Below are 22,652 nucleotides of genomic sequence, written 5' to 3'. Positions count from 1 at the left end.
GGTTTAGTCTAGAACCGTTCCTATAAATAGGTATTATAGGGGACAATCATCTTTTGTGTGGCTTTCTAAGGAATGATTTTAGAATCGGATTCAATAGAAAATGAGAAAATACGCAAACAAAATAGAAGAAACAAATGTATATGGGATTTTTTTTATTCCTAAGTTAGATTCATTATCTAATCCGATATATAGAATTCCCTTCTATATGGAACTGGATTCCATATCAAGTTCTATGCAGCATATTGTTATCAATTGTATATCTTGATTTGATTCCTATTGGATTTGGATTAGTTCGATTTCAATCGATTTTGTAGAGGTGGCTACATATCGATTTGTAGGGACGGCTGATAACACCAGTTGTCTCTATAAATCGATTTGTAAGGACGGTTTGCAAATCGCCTTTACAAATGCTGTAGATACGATATGGTAGGGGTGGTTGGCCGAGCCGCTTCTATGAAGCCTCACTGGCTGCTACTACAAAAGATATGTGTAATAGTGTCGTGTCCGGCTGCTCCCTGCTGCCACCCACATGGTCGAGTGACGATGACGGCGACACGACGGCGGCCGACGAGACGTCGCCGTCGTCGGCGCAGCGTTGTTGTCAGTTCGGGGACATTGTGGTGCTGAAACAACGCGCTGACGGAGAAGCCCTCGATCGACAGCGCACGCGTGGGCACCGTGCAGGGGTTCGGCGTGCGCGTGTCCGAGGGCGGCGTCGTGTCGCAGGTGACGATGCACCTGGTCCTGGAGGCCGGCGAGCACCGGGGTAGCTCCGTCACGGTGAGCTGCCGCATCGACGTGGAGAAGGTGCGCGAGTCAGTGGTCGTCGGCGGCACCGGGCGTTTCCGGTTCGCGCGCGGGTATGTGCTCACCAGGAACTACGACTACCACCTTGGCCGCGGCGGAGTCGTCCAGTTCGACGTGTACTTGCTTAACTAACCTGCTTGCGCTGCGTGCCTTTGCTGATTGATCTGTAAACGCAAATTTACCGTGTAATAATTGTTCACATGCATGTTGTTTACTAGTATGAAGCATCTATATGACATTGACATGCATGTGCATTTGAGTTGAAATTATTCACTACTAGTGAACTCTGGCTTCTACGACCTTACACCTTTTTCACTATGTGAAAAACATGCAACAGTACGAGACCAAAAGTCATTACTGGCCGTTGAGCCGCCTCACTGATGACTCGAGGAAAGGTGACCAACTTTATTATGAAGATGGTCAGGGACCGTAAGGAACTTAAATCTTCGAACCAAAAAGGAGAGGGGTAAACTGGGTCAGTGAAACATAACTTAGCAAGTCTCGGTACGGGTTTTATAAAAAAATCATGGAATAAGCTCATCGACATAGGGTCTATTTGGTATAGCTTATAAGCTAATTATTGCCAAAATAAGCTAAAACCAACATCAAACGGGTCATAGTATAAATAAAGAAAGACATGATGAAAATTTCATGGGACGAAATAAATGAGTTTTCATGGGGATGAAATTTATCCGCATTGCTTTTACCATATAAGTGTCTTGGAAACTAGGATATAAAATTTCCACTGAGATTGACCTTATTGTTATAACTTGAAATACACTAGACAAATTAAAATAATTATCTAGCTAGCACGATGTACCGTGATATTATACTTATCTCAATCCACAGAGTTATTTTTAATACTTGGTGATATGCTATAGCGATAGTCATTGCAGCATATACGTGGTTAGTATAGCCCCTTTCTTCACTCACTGCTGGCAGCATCTCCCCACTACAAAAAAGTTCCAAGTGTGATCTGTAAAAAGGTAGGTTGATTTGAACATCGAAACTATGTAGAAACTCACTGCGGCCTTGGGGGCATAAGAAAGTTCAACGAGAGGGATAGTCTCATGTGTTAATTGGCTCAAAGGGTTGAGAGAGACAAGGTATCATGGTAGTACTGCCACTAATAGAAAATGTAGATTCCATAGATCAAAATCTCTCAATGAACTACATGTCCAGCCATGTTATATCGGTCCCGTCGCCCTCGCTCTCGCGGACCCTCAGCCGTCATTTCCCCCGCTTTTGCTTCCTCGCTCTTCCCGTTTCATCGTCATCCGTATGCCTCTTCAGGTTATAGTGGTCAAAACCACAGCATTGCAACTAAAGTTGTAGGGAGATAAGGATGCACATGGTGTATCCCGGCGACAAATCTCTATAGCAAAGTTTACAAGGAAATGGTGAAAAAAGACAAACTATAATGGTGAAAAAAGACAAATTATAATATCTAGCTCTTAAATCTATAAAATCTATGGAATGTTAGATTGATCTCTAATTCCAAACTGGGCCCAACGGCCCAGTTGGGCCTTTGATCCACCCCTTGATCGGGGGCGCCCAGCCTACTATGGCTGGAGGGCCCCTGTCACACTGCGCTACATATAGAGGTGGGGGCCGGCGGCTATGAGGACGAAGTTTACTGTGAGCCGAGCTCTCCATCGAAACCTAAACCCTAATCCCGATCAGAGAGGGGCGCAGCCAATGACGGGAAGCCACCAGCCGCGCCGCCCCGCTCCACCAATGTCGACGACTTCATTGACCTCTTCCCCGAACGTTGCTGCCCATGCGCAGACTTCACTGACGAACGAGATGGCGGCTTCTGGACCATCTCCCTCTGCGATGTTAGGTTCGACACGTTCTTCTTCTATTCCTCTCTGTCTCTCTACTCTCGATATCGCATTCACAGTAAAGAGAACCCGCTAGACTTAACCCTAGATGATCATTTCGATCTCAACAATGGTACCAGAGCCAGGTCTTCTAGGGCTTTTAGATCTAGATCGGGTGAACGAAAAACACAGTGAAATCGAATCCCTAACCCTAGTTTTGATCCGAAATTTCTAACCCTAACCGGGTAAAAGAAAATGAAAAGAGACGAGGGGGGGGGGGGGGCGTCACTCAACTACCGGTCACCACCGCCACCGCGCGGGGAAAGGTGCCGCCCCGCCGTCTTCACCGGCGCGCGGCAAGAAAAGAACAGAGCCGCCGCTCGTCTGCTCATCCCCGCGACGCGCGTGCGTGGGCTCAGGGCACTGACACGGGGCCGCTCAACGGTGGCGCGCTCTCCCTCCGGGGAGCGCGCGCGCCGACGAGAGGGCCCGCGGCGGCGCCGCCACCTCCTCCTCCGTCCAGCCATGGAGCCAGCCGCTGCTTCTCTGTGTTTTGGCGCAAGAGAGATAGGAGGAGGGGAAGAGAAAGAGAGGAGGGAGGAGACCTGACGCGGGGGTGAGCTTCGGCTCACCGGACCGGCGACGTCCTCCTCATCGGCGCCGATGGCTGCTTTGGCTGCCTCCGTGCAGCGTGCGGCGTGGCAAAGAAAGCAAGAGAAAGGGAAATGGGGTTAGGGTTTTGGGGAGGCCGTCGTCGTCGTTTTGTTCGCGTGAGATGGACGAACGACCGTCGGATCGAGTCGGATGGCTCAGATTGACGCGGGGCGCGGCGGGGTGCTGAGATGGGCCGCTTTCCTGGCCCAGGCCCAGGTTGCAGCCTGGGCGCGGGGAGCGAGCCGCGCGCTGACTCAGCCATGAGCCGTTGCTGGGCATTGCGCTGTGCTGCTGGGCCGCGTGCTGGTGCAGCCAGCTGGGAAGCGGGCCGCACTCCACCGGCTGGGCCAAAATGAATAGAAGAGTAATTTTTGTTTTATTATTTTTCAGAAGTGAATTTGATGAATTTTGTTTTAATTCTCTGTTAAATTTTGAACCATCAGGATAAATTTTCAGAGAATACAGAAATTACAGAGAAATGCTTCTGAAAAATAGATATTTTTTTACGTTTTCCGCTGCTAAAGAAATAGTTTATTCTCCAGTTATTTTGAACCAACGTGATATTTAATTGGAGAAAAAGAGATTTTGACATGATTATGATGTTGTTATTTTCTGACCAACGTTGTTAATAACAATATCATAATTTTAATAATTTTATGCATTATTTTTATTTCTGCTAAATGGTGATGTAGATTTAATGTATAAACAGTTGTATGTTTTAATTTTGACCAACGTTGGAATCAAGGCATGCAATTGTTGTTATTATTTATGTTCTCACTCTATATGAATTATGTTTTCAGGCGGATACAACTTTATGGGTTGTATCAAAGAGATCCCCACTCTCAAAGGTGACAACTACACGGAGTGGAAGAAAAAGATTGATCTGGTCTTCATCTTGGCTGATGTGGACTGGGTAGTCACCTCACCGTGTCCCATTGAGCCTGTGGCACCGATGAGGGTGACAAACGAGGCTGATGCCGCTTGGGCAACTAGAGAGAGGGATTTTGAATCCCAAAAGATGTCCTATATCCTTGAGCATAGGAAGTGGGTCACTGCCAACAAGAAATGTTTGGCTGTGATAAAAAAGATTATTGAGCCTACAATTGTGGGCTCAATCCTAGAGTGTGACATAGTCATTGAATACCTCGATAGAATAAAGAGTCAGTTTACTGGCTCTTTAAAGACATATGCTACCCAACTGATAAAGCAGCTGGTGACAGAGAGGTACTTTGGAAATGATGGTATAAGAGAGCACATACTAAGGATGAGCAATTTGGCATCTAAGCTAAAACCAATGTATCTGGCTCTCAAGGAAGAGTTCCTTATCCATCTGATTTTTGCTTCCTTACCAAAGGAATTTGACACTTTTGTTGTCAACTACAACATACAGCCTGAGAAGTGGGACTTAAAGAGGCTCATGGCTATGTGCGTGTAAGAGGAGGAGAGAATGAAAGCTGCCAATGGTGGCACTATCAATTATGTGAAAGACAACAAGAAAAAAGAATAATAATGCTAACTCCTCAAAGTCAAAGGGAAAGGGTCCCATGCTGCATCAGCCTCAGCAGAACAAGGTCACAGTAGAGAAAGACTAGTGTATCTATTGCAAGAACATGGGATATTATAAGAAAGACTGTCCTGATTACTTAAAGATGATCATGGCAAAGAAAGGTGAGAACATTATTATGTTCATAAATGAATCCATATATGTACAATATTCGAAATCTACTTGATGGATTGACTCAGGTGCAACTATTCATGTTGCTAATTCCTTATAGGGATTCCGTTCGACGAGGACTACGCAAAGAAGAGAAAGACACGTTAAAGTTGCAAATGGAGTCTGAGCAGATATTGAAGCCGTTGGAGATCTTTCGCTAGAGCTTGCTGATGGCTTCACACTTTTACTTAGAGATGTACTTTATGTTCCCTCTTTACAGGGAAACTTGATTAGTGTTTCATGCTTGGACAATGATGGATATGATTGCCATTTTGGAAATGGCAAATGTAAGATAACATTTAATAATGCACGTGTTGGTCTTACTATCTTACAAAAAGAGCTTTATTTGTTATCACTACGTGATGATGTGAATGTTGTATGCGATGATGGGAACGTTGCGTGTGATAATGAGAATGTATCCTCGTCTGTGGATGTAAACAGAAAACGAAAGAGAGCTCACGATGCGTCGCCAAAATTATGGCACTGCCGTTTAGGCCATATTTCGAGGAAGAGAATAGAAAGACTAGTTAAGAATGATATTCTTCCTCCATTAGAGTTCTCAGATTTGGAACAATGCAGAGAATGCATAAAAGGAAAGTATGTAAAGAAAATTAAGAAAGATGCCAAACGAAGCGCAGGAATTTTACAGATTATTCACACAGACATCTGTGGTCCGTTTCCTGTAAAGAGTGTGGATGGTTATGATTCATTCATAACATTCACAGATGATTATTCCCATTATGGCTACATTTATCCAATCAAAGAAAGAACAGAAGCATTGGATAAATTTAAGATATTTAAGGCAGAAGTTGAAAACCAATACAATTTAAAGATTAAGATAGTCAGGTCCGACCGTGTGTGTGTGTGTGGGGGGAGAGTACTACGGTTGACATACCCCATATGGCCAAGTTCCTAGATCTTTTGCAAGGTTCTTACAGGAGAATGGCATAGTAGCCTAGTATTCTACACCGGACGAACCTCAGCAGAATGGAGTAGCTGAAAGACGCAATCGTACCCTGATGGATATGGTGTGTAGTATGATAAGCCACTCCACCTTACCACTGAGCCTATGGATGGAGGCGTTAAAAACCGCCATTCATATTCTCAATAGAGTACCAAGTAAGTCGGTGCCCAAAACACCGTATGAGTTGTGGACAGGAAGAGTACCCTCACTAAACCACTTACGTGTGTGGGGGAGTCCTGCTGAGGCTAAAGTGTTTAACCCAAACATTGGGAAGCTAGATCCCAAAACTATAAGTTGCCATTTCATTGGCTACATAGAAAAGTCAAAAGGTTTTCATTTCTACTGTCTAGACAGACATACAAAGTTTATGGAAACGAGACACACTGTCTTCCTAGAGGATGAAATGATGAGGGGGAGCATGGTAGCTTGAGAAATTGACCTTGAAGAGAAGCGGGTGTATGCGCCCACTCCGATGATTCATGAGCCATTTTTCTCACTACCTGCTATCGCTGCACCGACAGTGCAAGATACTGTGGTGCCAGCACCTGTTGTTATTCCGCCTGTGGCAACAATGAATGATGATGAGGAACCTGTTCTTTAGGATCCTATAGAACCTATTGCCACACATGAGGGGGAGCAACAACAGTCTCAAATAGAAGATGTGCCAAATATGGAGGCCCCTAGAAGGTCTCAAAGAGTTAGCAAATCAGCTATTCCTGCTGACTATGAAGTATACAACACTGAGGAATTTTAAATGGAGGATGATCCCACCTCATTTGAAGAAGCCATGAGAAGTGATCATTCATCAAAGTGGCTTGAGGCCATGGAAGATGAAATGAAATCTATGAATGCCAATAAAGTTTGGGACTTAGAAATAATTCCTAAAGGAGCCAAAACAGTAGGTTGTAAATGGGTCTACAAAACAAAACTTGACTCTCAAGGGAATATAGAGAGATATAAAGTGTGACTTGTGGCAAAAGGCTTTACGCAAAGAGAAGGGATTGATTACAATGAGACCTTTTCTCCAGTCTCATGTAAGGATTCCTTTAGAATCATAATGGCATTAGTGGCACATTATGATTTAGAATTACATCAGATGGATGTAAAGACGACGTTTCTCAATGGGGACTTGGAGGAAAATGTTTACATGGCACAACTGAAAGGTTTTGTCATGAAAGGAAAAGAACGAATGGGATGCCGCCTAAAGAAATCCATTTATAGATTAAAACAAGCTTCAAGACAGTGGTACTTGAAGTTTGATCAGACAATAAGGAATTTTGGGTTTAAAGAGAATGTAGATGACAATTGTCTATGCAAAGTTTAAGAATGGGAAGTTTATCTTCCTTGTCCTATAAGTGGATGATATCTTACTTGCTAGTAGTGATGTCAGTCTACTACTGGAGACAAAGAAGTTTTTGTCCTCAAAATTTGATATGAAAGATCTTGGTGAAGCTTTGTTCGTTCTAGGGATCGAGATTCACTGAGATAGATGTAAAGGGGTATTAGGACTGGCACAAAAGGCATACATAGAAAAGATCTTAAAGAAATTCAATATGCACAAATGTAGTCCCTCACCTGCTCCTATAGTCAAGGGCGACAGATATGGGGATTTTCAATGCCCCAGGAATCAGTATGAGACCGATCAAATGAAAACGGTTCTATATGCTTCAGCTGTCGGAAGCTTACAATATGCTCAAGTATGCACGCGCCCTGACTTAGCATTTATTACCGGGTTACTTGGCAGATTCCAGAGCAATCCTGGAACAGAACAATGAAAATTAGTAAAGAAAGTCTTGCGTTATTTGCAAGGAACGAAAAGCCTCATGATGACGTATAGAAGTCAGATTCACTCCATATAGTGGGATATTCAGATTCTGATTATGCGGGAGATGATAGAAAATCCACGTATGGATATGTATTCACTCTCGCAGGGGGAGCTATTTCATGGAAAAGCTCAAACCAAACCGTCACTGCATCGTCCACAATGTATGCCGAGTTTGTAGCGTGTTATGATGCAATAGGGCAGGTGAACTGCTAAAGAAGTTCATACCTGGTTTGAAGGTGGTTGACGACATCTATAGACCACTTAAGTTATACTGTGATAATAATCCGGCAGTACAGTATGCTGATAACAATAAGTCAAGTGGTGCTGCCAAACACATTGACATAAAGTATTATGTTGTGAAAGATAAAGTCCGGGATCATGTCATAAGTCTTGAGCATATAAGTACCAAAAAGATGCTCATAGATCCGCTTACAAAAGGCTTACCACCCAACGTGTTTAGAGAACATGTAGCTGGCATGAGTTTAAGGGAAAGCCTATAATTCCTGGACAAAAGAAGGCCCAAAGTTAAGTATCTATTTTAGAACAGAGTGGTATGTTGTAGTTGTTAAATCTATCGGCAATTGACCGTGACGATGAAACATGCTCTATGGCCTAATCTGTAATGGAATGAGCAAAAGTAAATGATATGAAATTGAAAGATGGTAGGAGATCAAGGGGGAAATTGTTAGATTGATCTCTAATCCCAAACTGGGCCCAATGGCCCAGTTGGGCCTTTGATCCGCGCCCTGATCGGGGGTGCCCAGCCCACTATGGCTAGAGGGCCCCTGTCACACTACGCTATATACAGAGGTGGGGGCCGACGGCTCTGAGGACGAGGTTTACCGTGAGCCGAGCTCCCCACTGAAACCTAAACCCTAATCCCGATCAGAGAGGGGCGCAGCCAGTGATGGGAAGCCACCAGCCGCGCCGCCCCGCTCCACTGACATCAACGACTTCATTGACCTCTTCCCTAAATGTCGCTGCCCGTGCGTAGACTTCACCGATGAATGAGATGGCGGCTTCTGGACCATCTCCCTCTGCGGTGTCAGGTTCGACGCATTCTTCTTCTATTCCTCTCTGTCTCTCTACTCTTGATATCGCATTCACAGTAAAGAGAACCCGCTAGACCTAACCCTAGATGATCATTTTGATCTCAACATGGAGTACCTCAAGGAGTCTTCTAAAAACTCCTATTTCATGGGGTTAAGAGAGATTATCCCTCTTGCTAGTGCTTTACACACTCCAATCCCATGTACCGGCTTGTTTTCTTTTTTTTTCTGACATTCCTTCTCCCCAGATCTGCCCCACCTCGACTCGTCGACATTTTGCACATGCCCTACTGTAGTGGCCGCCTTCCCACACCAGTTTAGCCGTTACACCTGACCCCAATGAGCCTGGCTGTCTACATCGTGCCTAGCCGGCCGCTGTGCCTGACTCCAATGCGCCTGCCCGTGTTCCTCGTGTCTGGCCACAAACATGCCAGCTTTCCAAGCTTGGCTCCGCTGCACCGGCCATGTCTTCCCTACGACAGACGGCCACTGGGCCACTATGGCTGGCCATTTTCCATGTGTCAGGTCATGGACGCACTGGTGTTCTACGTTTGGCCTTGGCCGTCTGCTGCGCCCACCCGATATTCTTGTTCTTTTCTTATTTTGGCCCCTGGATAATCTTTAGAATTGCATATGAATTCGGATCTACGGTGGAGATATCCTAAATAGGTCCCTTTGAGCCTAGATCCATGGTAGAGCTACTCTATAGTGGAGCGCCGGTGCACTCGAGTTGCTTTTAGAAGCTAGAGCTCTCCAAAAGAGGGGCTAGTTCAAGGATTTCAAAAGTATAATTGTACATATGCACCCACACTCCAGCTACGAGCTAGCTGCAAACGAGTGCTCCGTAATAAGCCAGCATTCACAGGCCACAACCCAAATGAAAGACCAAGTTGAATGTCATGCGCTAGTCTGTAATAAGCCAGCATTCTCAGGCCACGACCCAAATGAAAGACCAAGCTGAATGTCATTGACTAGCAGAGAACAGACTTTCGGTTTTGGGCTTTAATCCCGGTCATTTTTAGGCCTAAGACTAAAGATATGATTAGCCCTAGTTGGAGTCCCCAACCAGAACTAAAGTAGGACCTTTAGTCCCAGTTGGTGGCTCAAACCGGGACTAAAGTTCATCCTCTAGTCCCGGTTGGAGCTACTAGCCGTGACTAAACCTTTAATCCCGGTTGGTGGCTCCAACCGGGAATAGAAGTCCACCTATAGTCCGGGTTTGAACCACAAACCGAGACTACAGGTCCCAGGCTATATACTCTCCTTCTTCCTCCCCCAGCCCGAGCTATTTGAAGCTCTCTATTCTTGCTCGTCGTCGGCTACCATTTCAAGACTTCATTCGATTCCTCCATCCATTCTTCGGTTCTAAAGGTTACCAACTTCATCCTCTCATGTTTCATCACTAGCATGACTCATTTCGTGGTCTAGAGATAGAGAAATCTATGGTTTTCTAGATTGGGAATAATGGTGGATATTTTTTATTTATATGCCATTTGAGCTCGAAATCACTTGATAGTTTACATATGTAGATGAAGGACTCTTATAGTAGCTCATCAAAACTAGTATGCACCTTTCATTGCCTCATTTCATGGTTTAGAAATAGAGAAATTTAAGGTTTTTTACATTAGAAAGAATGGTAGATTTTTTTGGATTTAAACACCATTTGAGCTCAAACTCACTTGATAGTTTGCAAATGTAGTTGAAGAAAGCTTAAAGTAGCTGATCAAAATTAAACGAGTATCCACCTTTCATTGCTAGTATATAGCTCATTTAATTTCATGGTTCACAAAATGAGAAATTTATAGTACTTGATGAAAATGTGTATAGAGAGTCGTAGATGGCGACTGCTTTCAGGTCCTCGGCCTCACATGGGGTCCCTAAGTGACGGAGGCCGGACCTCTCGCTCATTGCGTGCGGCAAGTGTGGGCAGAAGATTGTGAGGGAGTATAGGGTGAAGAAGAAGGGTATCAACCAAGGGAGCATCTTCTACATGTGTCCGGATCATGAAGTGAGTTATTTTTTGTCATGTTTTGTTGTGGTTTGTAGCCATTTCTCATGATGATTTTGATTAAAGTTCTTGATTTGTTGTTGTAATTTCAGTGGGATGGCACTGGATCATGTGACGGTTGGTACTGGGAGAAAGAGTATGTTGTGCACGTCCAAAAATCTCTTACAAAGGAGACTGAGGCGGCTGATGATAGTGCATCTGTGTATGATGAGGCAGTGAACTAGTAGAAGAATGATTTGTCTGTTTTAGTTGGAATTGGTCGCAAAATCCTTATTCTACTTAGGTGCATTATAGGTTTAGTTTGTTTAGTGCTATTTGGGATTGTCTACATTGTATCAAGGCTTTAATAAATTAATATTCGAGAGTGAAACAGCTGTGTGGTACAGGATATTAATTAATCATGTTGATTGATTGATATTTGGATCTTTTAATTAACTACTAATCATGCATGTTGTATAATATGGGTTATTACAAGTTTTTGATATGGTGTACGTCTTGTAATGCAGATGAACCAACAATAGATGTACAACGCTGACCGCCGCTCCCTAGAGTTCATTAGGGGCGAGCATGATTTCTTAAATATGGCCAAGGCAAACACGTGGAATGGTTTCATATGCTGCCCATGTGTTCTATGTAAGAATATGAAGGAATATTCTTGCTCAAGGATCCTTCACGAACACCTGTTTACGTCAGGTTTCATGCCAAACTATATTTGTTGGACTAAGCACGGAGAAAGCAGTGTTATAATGGAGGAAGATGAAGAAGAAGAAGGGGTTGATGATAATATTATTATTCATGGGTTTGCTAAATACGGTGCCTTTGATGATACTGCAATGGGGGAAGCTGAAGAAGAGGTAGCGGCTGAAGAAGAGGTAGCGGCAGAAGATGAGCCCGCTGATGATCTTGGTCAGGTCATCCATGATGCACAGAGAGAATGCGAAAGTGGAAAGGAGAAGATCAAGTTCGAGTGCATGCTAGAGGATCACAAGAAATTGCTATACCTGACTTGCGAAGAGGGGCAAAAAAAAGTTTGATACCACACTGGAATTGCTGCAATGGAAGGCAAGGAATGGTGTATCTGACAAGGGATTTGGGGAGTTATTGACTATCAGAAAGAAGATGCGTCCGAAGGCAAACAAATTGCCCGCCACTATATACGAAGCAAAACAGGTCATCTGCCCTCTGGGATTAGAAATCTAGAAAATACATGCATGTTCTAATGACTACATCCTCTACCGCGGCGAGTACAAGAATTTGGATGCATGCCTAGTATGCTGTGCATCGCGGTATAAGATCAGGCGAGATGACCTTGGTGATGTTGAGGGCGACGGTGAACGTCCCAGGATGAGAATCCTTGCCAATATGATGTGGTATGCTCCTATAATACCACGCTTGAAACATTTGTTCAAAAACAAAGAGCATGCAAAGTTGCTGCGATGGCACAAAGAAGACCGTAAAGGAGACGATATGTTGAGACACCCCGCTGATGGGTCCCAGTGGAGAGCAGTCAACAGAGAATTCCTGAAGTTTCTAGATGACACAAGAATCCTTTCGGGGAGCAGAGCAGCAGTCATAGCACTTGGCCTGTTAATCTATGTATCTACAACCTTCCTCCATGGCTGTGCTTGAAGCAGAAGTTCATTATGATGCCAGTGCTCATCCAAGGCCTGAATCAACCTAGAAATGACATTGATGTGTACCTGAGGCCATTAGTTGAGGAACTTCTACTTTTGTGGAACAACATAGGCGTACATGTGTGGGATGAGTACAAACAGGAACACTTTGACCTACGAGCATTGTTGTTCGTAACAATCAATGATCACCCTGCTCTTAGTAATCTTTCAGGATAGTCAAACAAGGGGTATAATGCATGCATGCACTGTTTTGAAGATATGGAAATTATATTTTTGAAAAAATGTTGAAAGGTCGTGTACATGGGCCATCGTCGATTTCTTCCACTAAATCACACCCTAAGAAAGAGAGGCAAGCATTTTAAAGGTAAGGTAGAGCACTGAACAAAGCCCGACAACCATAGTGGTGAGGATGTATTCAATATGGTCAAAGATGTAAAAGTAGTCTTTGGGAAGGGACCTGACAGCCAACATGTTCTGAAGGATACTAACGGACACGCACCCATTGTTGGTATTTATAAGTGCAAATAGAATATGTCAGATTCTGCAAGCGCACAGAATACCATTGTAGCATTTTACCAGGGAGTATTCCAGGTATCGTTATTTATATTTTACCATAGGGAAACAATGGAGTAAAGACTTATTGAGTAATAAAGGAATATCTATCAGTTAACATATCATCATAGCTAGAGCAATAGGTAAAGGTAATGATAGGAGTTAAGCATAAAGACACTCAAGGGATAGATCACTAAGATAATGTAAACTAGTTAACTCAGGAGAACAATGGGTGAGGTAGATTCCTATGATATTCTTATTACATGGTCAAAGTATATCCAACTATAGCTAAGACTAACTCTATTCTTGTGCACTTCGGGACACCGCTTAGATGGTAGAGCACCTCACAAGATAACTCTACTGACGTGACTATGGTCCTACAATTTAACAACCTGCTTAATTCGGAGAGACTACAAAGGATAGATGGGGCTGTCACCTCCCGCTGCTACCCCCAACCAGGGAACAGGGTGTACTCACATGCAGAGCATCGTATAAGCACCATGCTTACATGAGACTCAGCTACTTAGCCTAACCGGTAAACTAGCAAGCTAAACGCTCTATGAACCCGCACACAAAAGTAATAATCACCTTAACTAAACAAGATATATATACTCAAAGTAAGCATAGCCATGTAGATAAGAATATGATAAATTGATAATAAGTCTTACAAGATGTAGAAGTGAAGATACAAGGCTTTGCCGAGCCTCCAAGACTAGATCCGAAACTTGAGCATGAGCTCAACTCGCCCCTCACTCTCGAGCTACTAATCTACTACATTAGAAAGCTTTAGACCTAATCCCTCTAGTGTATGTTGATCTAAATGAGAGATATGGATTAGGGTTTTTAGGATGGCTCCAGGGAGGGGGGGTAGGGGTTGGTATATAGGGGGTAGCATCAATTCTAGACCCTTAGATCAAACCGACTTGAAAGAACGGCGTAGATGCAATCTAGGAGACAGGGGAGAATCAACATTCGAAGGGGAGGATGACATGTGGGTCCCATGGGCTGGCCGACCTGTAGGCTGGCTGGCCCCACATGTTAGCTCATCGAGGTCTGCTTCGGTGGGTTGCCTTCTGGAGTGTTCTAGAGTCTTCCCACGTCGGTTTCGCTATGGATAAATGTGATTTGCTTTGACGAATAGATCCTCCTTGACGGTTTTCTAGATAAATCCTCCTGCAAACAGAGATTCACCAAAACTCATGGAATTTATTAGTTTAAACCCCTAGACCTATGTTGATGATCCTTTTTATGTATTTATACAAGTTATGTTGATGGTTTATGATTGATGTTAACGACCGTCAACAAGCTCCCCCACACTTGACCTTTGCTAGTCCCTGAGCAAAGCCAAACTCAGCAATGGATCAGGAGTTGCATCAATGTTTTCACTCCTCAAAAGTACACATGCGTTCAATCAAGAATTCTCCTCTAGATTAGAATAAATTGTTCTGAATTTCAAACTTGCCCATATTACCTTCAACCATGGGGCTTCTTAGCCTTCACTTGGGTCTTGAGCAATTGAAAGATAGAACCATCTAGTCAAGCACTATGTCTCAAGTTCTTTGTTCCACCATTGTTCCAGAGTTTTTATAAGTTTTCAAAATAAAACTCAGAGATTCCATTGTATGACACTCTCAAGTCTCTCAATATATGTGGTATTTGTGGATCCTCACCAAGGCAAAAGTGATGTTATGCCTCTTCTTCCTACAACTATGGCTTATGTGGATTTCATAGGTAGGGAAAAAGCTAGAGCATACTTGCAAGGCATATATTGTAAAGTCAAACAACGGACCCAAAGAGAGTTGAGTCATACAATCAAATCAAGATATGCATGTGTGTGGATATATGGTGGATATATATATGGTGGCTAACCTAATTCTACTATGCTCCTTGAAAATATATCTCTTTCTTAAAGCTTGGAAATATTTTTGCAAGAGAGCAGGGGCTATCTTATCCATCTCTCTCTCTATATATTTTTCTTTCTTTTTAGGCGGGCATCTGAGTACCCATAGTTTTCAATATCTCGGACACTTGTCCATTTTTTCTCAACTTCATTTTTTATGAATAACTTTTGCATAGCCCCATGTCTCTTTTTGTAACAGAAACTTTTGAGAGATAGCAACAAGAACTTGGAGCATTTATTTGGTGGATGGAAAAATCTATCAAGCATGTTTTTGTGTTCACTCCTAGTGTAGGAGTAGAACATTTTTAGGTGGATCTAAATAGAAGACATGTTTTTGCGCCTGCCCCTAGTCTAGGAGTAGTGCATATGTGGGTGGTGTGTACGTGATCTTAATTTTAAGAGCATGACAAACCTTTCATAAGGGTCAACAAACCTTGACAAAACTCAATGCAATTGCAAGCATGATTTAAGTGGAAGTTTTCCTAGCCTAAATAACATGTATGGTTCTGGTAGGAATTCAAGCCTTGTCATACAGGAACTCATCATGTAGTATTTTTTTATATTTTTCAAAAGATAAATCTCCAGAACTTTAGTGTCACTTGGAACAAGATAAACAACAGCTCAGACCTTCTCATATCATATTTGTCAATTTCCTAGACCTAGATCAAGCATATGCTACCCACGTGTTTCAAGTTCAGAGTAAATCCTTATATCAAAACAACCTTATCTAAAACTCAGGAGAATTCAAGGCTGAAAAATAGGTACTTGAAAAGAATTACAACAGAGTAACTATTCTATTTTGAAAGATTATCTTCAGAGTCCTTTTTATTTTATTCAGCTCTTAAAAATGAATTAAAGCAAACTGGACACACTCTCTTTATTTTGTTTTCATTTTTTAGATCACACATTATTATTATAACTATATATACTTATTATAAGGATACCTATTTATTTTGTTTTTAGTTATTCATCTTTTTTTATAAAGGAAACCTAAAAATAATAAAATAAAAAGGAAAAAAATACTTAGCTCGATACAATGGGGTGCCTCTCCCCAAAGCTGGTTGTTGTCATGGTTCTCAATGGATGGCCGGATGTGGAGATGTAGGAACAGAGCCTCCTAGTTTTGGTTTTGCTGTTGCTATTGTTGCTGGAGGCTGGCCACCTCATGTCCCATAGTAGCTTGCCATTGTGTGTGATTATGTAACATACCTTGGATGGCAGCTGTCCTCTCATCAATGGTTGTGAGCCTATTGTCGAATTCAGAACTTCCACTTGTAGAATTTGGGGGATCGACTCCCCCACACTTTACTCGAAGTGTGTTCTGCTCATAAAGACAAGGTAGAGATCAAGTGCATGGGCTCTGTTGGTGGAAAAACACCAATAGAACCAAAACTTTATTTACTCTTCTCTAGACTTAGGCACATTGAATCATGATAGAGTTAATGTTATGCGCATTATTATTCTTATAACATGGGAGATAAGATCTGTAGCATTTTGACCGTGATAAAAAGAGTGGAGTTGCTTAACCTATGGAAGGATTGTAAATTTTTATAACTATCATGATTATGACTATCGTCTTCCAAACTTTACATGATTATGACTATCGTCTTCCAAGGATTAGATATACAACATTTTAGCTCATTTGGTTAAGACTATGATATCAAGAAAGTGGTGCTATGAACAAACTTAAGGAACAAGACATATTGAGTTAATTAGGTTGGATCAAGCAAAGTTGTAACTCAAACATGTTTGTTTCTTCATTTATGTGCATACCAAGATCAAGAGGAAAATGATGACCACTTACCTTAAGATGTTACCTTCATTATTGGAGCGTGATGACACCATATGATGAAGGGTAGATGACTTGTGGTGGTCTTCTCTTCTTGCTTGAAGCTTTCCATGCTTGAGCTGTTCATGAGCATCTTGTCTCCTATGTCGCACTCCTTCTTTCTCATTCTTTTGTCATGCCATCTTTTTGTTCTTTCTTTTGTGGATCTTGTCATTTTTTATGGACCTTCTGCTCTACTCATTGTTTCTTCTCTGCAAAGGATTAGTGAACAACACATACCCGAAGGAGTATACAAATGATTCAAAATAAGGATAGTGTTGTCATAGAACTAAAGGTCATCTGTATCCCATGTTTTAAATAATGTGCCTTTATTATTCACCACTACTTCAAATTTTCAACAAGGTTCAGGCAAAAATGTGCAAAATTGTTTTGAAGAATACCTCAAACCTTGATTTGCTTCTTTGAATGATCTCCTAACATTCCCAACAAAATTTGAATATTTTCCTGCATGGGTTTGTCCACATATACAACCAAATTCTATACAAGTATGTTTTGATTTAATAATTATGTTTGAATAATATTCCAAAGCATACTTACAATAGAATAAGGAAGTTTGAAAGACTAAAGAGATTCATTTGAGTAGAAATAAGAATATGTATGGTGAACCAAAGGAGCATGATTATTTTTTATGAATTAGTAAACTGAGCATGACATAAAGGTAGAGATATACAATACAAATTAGCAACATGTGATGAGATATTTTAAAGAAGTCCATTCCCCACACTTGATTTTTTTTTTCAAAATGCAAAATCAATTTTGTATGATAGAACTCTCATATGAATATGATTCTTTGTTGCATAATGCTTGGTTAGATATACCTTATGTTTTCCTTCTTTTTGTTGAAATGATTAGTGACAAACATACCTGAAGGAGGAGGCTTATCCGATTTACCTATTGGCGAGAGCTCATTGTCTGTTAAGCAGGACCTTTCCTTGTATTAAGCCTTGATCCTGGAGATGAGGATACGGACAATTTCATGCTCTTCTTCCATCAACCTTTCTTAATTTCTGTTGATTCTTGGTTGACGAATTGGTGTTCATTGGAGATGCAACTCAAGTTCCTCCCTAATTGTTTTTGTCTTCTAACGGCGTGGCAGAGAGTTCTTCTTTGTTTGCTAGTGATACGCCAGCTATCTTGATAATCAAGGAAGGAACCTCATTGGTACTCTCATAGAAGCTTCATCTTCAATGACTAGGGGATGTCTTTGGGAGACCATGGTCGTTTACGGCCTTACAAGATACAATCGTCAATGAACCATTGATTGATGATGTATGTTGGCACGAGGATGTTCGTTATGATGTAGTGGCATCTCATCATCTTGGTCCTTGTTGCTGACATGCAAATTAGTGTCTTTGAAGATGATGGAAGCAGGTATATTCTGGCTAATAAAAGGTGAGTTGCATCCTTGCTTCTCATCTTCATCTTAGCTTGTCTTGGGAAGGTTTAATGCTAAGATGTCTTCGATGTTGCTCATGACCTGTTGATTTTTCTGTCCACTTCCTATGATTGAGTGCTTTTTATGGCACTCATCTTCTTCCTTTTTGTTCCATTACTAAAGTGGCGATTTGGTTTGGCTTTGCAGGTTCATTCCAAACCATGAACAGGCATAGCTTCTATTGATTCTTCCTACAAAATGTTACTGGACATATACCCGAGGGAATATAACAAATTTGAAACACAGGTTTTGTTGTCCATTTTTTTGTGATTTTCCTCTATGCTGATGGAAGGATGGTTTAAGGATTGTTTAGCATAGATTTTCTTTATCATATTTTATGTGTTTGCTGCATTCTAGCATGGTTCAAGGCAAAAGTAAATTATAGCAAAAGACAAAGTGAATAAACTTTGATACTTATAGATCTTCCATCCATGAAGGATGAGCTGTGTCTTCTTTGCGCAAAGTTATTTGGAGTTCATATGCCTTGTTTCATGTCCAGTGTGAATTTATCTCAGGACCTCCTCAATTTGAGTTTGAGTTTTCTTAGGGGTTAGTCCAACAAAATAACCAGTATCTACTACAGCAAGTTTTAGTTCAATAACCAAACTAAACTCCATGTCTAATTTTGATCAAGGAAGGCATTTTAACCTAAGCACCATACTTAATTTAAAAGGCCTTTGGAAGTGAGATCAACACTCCCAAACTAAAGCATATTATAGTAGACAAAGGTAACATGAAAGCATTACAAAGATTTATTCAAATAGAGATGAAAGAGCATGATCATGGTGAGATATTTTTTTAAGATAAAGGATGCAAGTGGCATGAATGTATGCAAGGAACTAAATATGCTATGGATTTGATATGAGCGAATTTAAACTAAACAGAGTGGATGCATGGATTATTTAAAGTAAACATGCAGTGGAATACAAAAACTAAAAGATAGCTACTCATCAAGTTTAAAGTCCATGAGCAAGACTATCTCACCTTTCTTGATCGTACGTACCATGACTCACATGATGGAATTTGTGAGTAGTGCGGCGTCTGTATTCATCACTTGAGATATGATTTGAATTCTTGTGACATCAACCTTTTCTCCAATCTACACATGGTTAGAATAATATATATGTCTATATAAACCTATGAGATGGCAGGGTTCTAATGTTGATGGATCTTTGAATGTTCAGGCACCTTGGGGTTCTTCAATGTTTCATCTTTTCTTGTGGAAGCTTGTCGGAAGGTCAAAATGATGTTTGTTGTCCTGTCTTATTCCACAATCCTACTAAAACTAGTGGTATGTTAATGATCTAAATCTTTATGCCAATTGTTTCCCCAGCAACGGCCTAAAGGTGGGGCCAGCCGACCCCACATGTTAGCCCCTCGAGGTCTGCTTCGGTGGGTTGCCTTTCGAAGTGTTCTAGAGACTTCCCACATTGGTTTCGCTGTGGATAAACGTGTTTTGCTTTGACGAATAGGTCCTCCTTGATGGTTTTCTAGATAAATCGTCCTACAAACACAGATTCACCAAAACTCATGGAATTTATTAGTTTAAACCCCTAGACCTATGTTGGTGATCCTTTTTATGTATTTATACAAGTTATGTTGACAGTTTATGATTGATGTTAACGACCATCAATACCCATGTGGAAGAAGTCCATATTTTGGGAGCTAGCCTACTGGCAAGTCCTAGAGGTCCACAACATGATCGACGTGATGCACCTGATGAAGAATCTTTGTGTGAACCTACTAGGCTTCATGGGTGTGTATGGGAAGCCTAAGGACACACTGGAAGCAAGACAGGACCTGTAGTGTTTGAAAGAACGAGGCAACTTGCATCTAGAGAAGGTAGATGATGGATGCCATTACTTAACTCCTGCCAGCTACACTCTTAGCAAAGAAGGGAAGGAAAGCATGTTTGAATGCCTAAGCAGCATCAAGGTCCCATCTAGCTTCTCCATGAATGTAAAGGGGATAATAAATGTGACAGAAGAAATTTCTAAACTTAAAGTCTCATGACTGCCACGTGCTTATGACGCAATTGCTTCTGGTTGCATTGAGAGGGATTCTACCTCCAAATGTACGATTAGCCTTTGTGAAACTATGTGCATTCCTCAATGCAATTTCTCATAAGGCAATCAATCCAGTGCATCTAGCAAAGCTACAGAATGGCATGGTCCAATGTCTTGTCAGCTTTGAGTTGGTGTTCCCACCATCCTTTTTTAGTATTGTGATGCACCTCCTAGTTCACTTGGTCAAAGAGATTAGTATTCTCGGTCCTGTGTTCCTACACAACATGTTCCCCTTTGAGAGGTTTGTGGGAGTCCTAAAGAAATATGTTCACAACCATGCTCGGCCAAAAGGAAGCATTGCCAAGGGCTACGGAACAGAGGAGGTCATTGAGTTCTGCGTTGATTTTATTCCTGACCTCGACCCGATTGGTGTTCATGAATCACAGCATGAGGGGAGACTAAGTGGAAAGGGAACACTAGGGAAGAAAGCATATATTGGCAAGGAGGACGATTATTTCCGTAAAGCACACTACACAATTCTACAAAACTCCTCCTTGGTGGATCTGTATATCGACATACACAAGGACATTGTACGGTCTGAATTCTCAGGAGGACTAAATCCTAGATTACGCATTGGTACATGGAAACTTTTGGTGGTAGGTTGCGAAAACAATGTTAGGATGAGGAGAGTCTGAATGAGCAACTATACTTGTTGTCTAGGGAACCATCTTGGCATATCCTGACATTCAAAGGGTACGAGATAAATGGCAATACATTTTACATGATAGCCCAAGATAAAAGAAGCACCAACCAAAACAGTGGTGTCCACATAGATGCCACAGACCCAAATGGGAATAAGGAAACATATTATGGCTACATAGAGAAGATATGTAATGAAGACATTCCTAGCATTCACTCATCTCCAAATGAAGCTACACTTGATATAGCTGGTCCAATTACAAGGAGTAGAGCTAAACAATTGGAGAAGGAAATTCATTCTTAGGTGAACGCTAACCTTATGCTTAATAATCAGATTACATTGAATGAACCTATGCTTTTGAGTACTTGTTTCAATGTTCTTAGGAATGATGGAGTGCCCGAACAAGCATGGGATGATGATGGATTCTGCCCGCCAAATATATGCATGGAACCTGGACGTGCATGAGAGAGGAAAGGCCATTCAGCTACCATGAATATCAGCCGTTGAAGTGCAAGCAAATAATTTGGGAGTTAGGAATGCATGCAACCAGCAACTGGGTTGCTGTCCACACACGCTCCAGCATGCATGCAGAGAATACCAACCAGCTAGGCGCCCTACTAGGCTTGGTTATTAATAAAAGTAGTGCTGCAACTTCCCACTACATGTTCTCAATTATTTTCCACCAAACTGAAACTCCACTAGTGCTATATATCCCTGTAATGGATGACGTGAACAGGAACTCGTGATTGCAATTTCAGAAATACCAACTCTTGGAATTCTTGTTCCAGCGTGAGTCTTGAGAGGCTTGCAAACTTGTTCTTTTGATTCCTGAGGGAGTTGTAGAACGCCGAACTACGGTTCACCCAGTTTGTGCCTTCACGTCTATACGGCGTGATTGCATGGGCTGTTTGTCAGTACGTGGAAGGGTGATTGTCTTGGTAGTTCGTCGTGTGGACAGCCTCGCGGTGCATTGCCTCTTCACCAGGTCACGCAACGACAATTTATCAAGTTCGCAGATCCTACGAGAAGATTAGGCCACAACAACTTGCTACACATGCTACGTAGACGTGTGCCCATCATCTGGTACCAGAGCCTCCATTTACTCATTAGGATTGTTCTTGTTTTTGGTAGGATAGAGTTTATATACCTACTGTCCACTAATAGCCAAAAAAGGAAACCTACAGCCCAAATTCATACGTGCTACTGATTTTGTAGTTTGCTTTATCGAGTTTTAATCCTTTAAGATTTGTCTAGTTGCTGAATTTTTCTTTTCCACATCATTCTAGTTGTTATCATTGTTCTAATCATCAAATCGCTTGCTGCATGTACCCACCCATCCCACCCTTGTTCTAATCGTCATTGCTTGCTGCATATATATAACTAAAAAAAAACCACCCGTTCCACCCTTGTTTTCTACCCGCCACAAATTCCCCACCCGAGTTCTTGTTTTTGTGCCGCGTCGTCCATCTTAGTTGATCCTTATGTACCCCTTTAGTTCAAAGTTGTGCTGCGTTTCTCACAAAGGTTAAAAGAAAAGATGTATATGGGTCAAAAGAAGGACTGAAAACAATGAGTTCTTGTTCAAAAAAAAGGAAAGAAAAGAAATAAAAGAGAATTGTGTTCAGCACACCACAAAGGGGTTTGGGCAGCAACAAGTTTCAGTTGGTGCAATTGGTGTTCATCTATCCACTTCCTACATCTTGCTCCTTTCTTTGAGCATCTTGTCCTTTAT

The 22,652-nt window shown here is 41.8% G+C and overlaps 1 pseudogene; it reads left to right on the top strand.

The window, feature by feature from the left end:
• Nucleotides 1-485: 485 nt before the first annotated feature.
• Nucleotides 486-939, top strand: LOC136488783 (dirigent protein 22-like; annotated as a pseudogene).
• Nucleotides 940-22,652: the final 21,713 nt, after the last annotated feature.

The sequence above is a fragment of the Miscanthus floridulus genome, chromosome 10 (assembly GCF_019320115.1).
Source record: "Miscanthus floridulus cultivar M001 chromosome 10, ASM1932011v1, whole genome shotgun sequence".
In the NCBI taxonomy this organism is placed as follows: Eukaryota; Viridiplantae; Streptophyta; class Magnoliopsida; order Poales; family Poaceae; genus Miscanthus; species Miscanthus floridulus.
The sequence above is the reverse complement of the archived record's forward strand: the minus strand, read 5'-3'. Positions and strand labels throughout refer to the sequence as shown.